The following is a 1,961-nucleotide window of genomic DNA, read 5'->3' as shown; positions in this document are numbered from 1 at the left end:
TGTAGTTTGTCTCTGTGTTGAGGTGGATCAGTGATCCTGCAGAGTCCTGTCCTCCCTGTGATGGAGGGAGATGACGTCACTCTGCTCTGTAAAACAAAGACCACTCCCTCCAACCTCCCAGCTGCTTTCTATAAAGATGGCTCCCTCATCAGGAAGCAGCCTACAGGTCACATGACCATCCAGCATGTTTCCAGGTCTGATGAAGGCCTCTACAAGTGTGACATCAGCGGTCATGGAGAGTCTCCATCCAGCTGGATCACTGTCACAGGTGACACACTCACCTGTCTGTGTTTCTGCAGCTTTCAACATTCACAATGTGACGACAACTTAATGACTGTGTTTGCTTTATTTTAGGGGAACACACCACCACACCTCCACCTACATCCACACCTCCACCTACATCCACCTCTCCAACTGTTGCTCGAAGGTGAGTCTCAGGGTTGTTCATTTTAAAAACAGGAAGGATCATGTAGACATCATTTGGAGTTAAAGATCATTTTAAATTCCTTCTCAGCGTCTTTATTTAAATTCTTAGCCTGACTTTAATAAAGTTAATAATTTTTTCGTTTCTGTGACATCCTAATGTGTTGAAGCCTGATGATAAACGCTGACAGCTCTGTGAGTGTGGTTGGTCACTTACGCCTGTATTTCCTATATTTTATGCATCAAAAACTTTTCCCGGCTTCTCTGCTCTCTCTGTTCCTCCTGATGAACGCAAAACTGAATTTAACAACCAAAATCATATTTTTTTATTCTTTCTCCTAAAACACCCGGTAAACGTTACTTTCAAACTGAACAAAATTAATTTGTTAATGTTTTTTGTCTTTAGCAAAATTTTGTGTGAGTCACAGCAACCTGCAGTGTGTTTTCATGATAATGAAGAATCAACATCACCTCTTCATAACACCAGCTACATATACTCAGAAGCACAAGACACTTCTCTTTTGGCTAATAATAGTGTTCATGCTGTGAGAACATGTTTGCTTTGAGCTTTGTGGTGAAGCGCGTCAGTGTGGAAAAAAATGGCAACATTGTGGTCGTTTACTTTTCTTGTTCTCAGAGGCACCTCGCTGTTCTGTGTGATCGTTGGCAAAAGCTGCATAAAAGTAATTAATATCACAGCACTGTTGCAGTTGTAACTGCAATAATTAAATGTATTTTATTCTGCAGAGAGTGAAGCAGCTGCAGTTGATTCATCTGTGAGAACTGAATATGTCAGTTATTTACCAAACACCATCAGAACATGGTCCAGGTACAGCTGCTCTTTATCTTTCACTTTAGACAGAGACATGCTAGCTGCTCACCCTTTCCATTCACCATGCTAAGCTAAGCTAACCACATCAGGACTCCAGCTCAAAGCTCTGACTTGTGAATCAGATTTCTCATCCCTGTCACAAACAAAATCCCCTTTTGCATTTTGTCAGACTTGGGGACCACAATGTTTTTTTGTAGCTATTTCCATTGCTGGGTTTCAAAAATGGCAAGATGCTCTCGTGACTCATCGAGGGACGCCGCTTACCATCCAATCGGTGACATGCAGTTTGTTGACATGAGATTTTCAGTTCGCCTTGGATAGTATCACAGTTAAGTAGATACTAAAAAAGTACCTGTCAAGAGATGTATTCTGAAACACTTCTTCAGCAGAGAATCAGAGAGGAGAAACACACAGGTTTTCTTGATAGCAAGGGCAGCCACCAGAGCATTCGCACATGAGTGAGGGCTCAGAGCTCTCAAGAGTAGCAAACCTTCCAGCTCCCGTTAGACAGGAAGTAATGAGAAGTAGCACTTCCGGTAGGATGTCAAAATAAAATGAACAGTGTGCCAGAAACAAATAAAGATTGCATGAACTTATATAACATTACATAACATGAGGGGCGACTCTTAAGGAGCCAGAACATAATGAATTACAGTAGTCCAGCCTGGAAGTAATAAATGCATGAACTAGTTTTTCAACATCACTC

The 1,961-nt window shown here is 41.6% G+C and overlaps 2 long non-coding RNA genes across 2 annotated transcripts in view; both read left to right on the top strand.

Moving 5' to 3' along the window:
* Positions 1–70, top strand: part of LOC121813308 — a 1,380-nt gene extending 1,310 nt beyond the window's left edge. The window contains exon 3 of the long non-coding RNA XR_006053631.1: positions 23–70. This is a non-coding gene — a long non-coding RNA (uncharacterized LOC121813308). The remainder of the gene's footprint in view (positions 1–22) is intronic.
* A 381-nt stretch (positions 71–451) lies between these two features.
* The window catches only part of LOC121813307, a 5,110-nt gene continuing 3,600 nt past the window's right edge, over positions 452–1,961 (top strand). The window contains exon 1 of the long non-coding RNA XR_006053630.1: positions 452–1,252. This is a non-coding gene — a long non-coding RNA (uncharacterized LOC121813307). The remainder of the gene's footprint in view (positions 1,253–1,961) is intronic.

The sequence above is a fragment of the Haplochromis burtoni genome, unplaced genomic scaffold (assembly GCF_018398535.1).
Source record: "Haplochromis burtoni strain Fernald_Lab_line unplaced genomic scaffold, NCSU_Asbu1 Contig_1452, whole genome shotgun sequence".
NCBI classification, from domain to species: domain Eukaryota; kingdom Metazoa; phylum Chordata; class Actinopteri; order Cichliformes; family Cichlidae; genus Haplochromis; species Haplochromis burtoni.
Note: the sequence above shows the minus strand (reverse complement) of the source record. Positions and strands in the feature narration are given on the sequence as shown.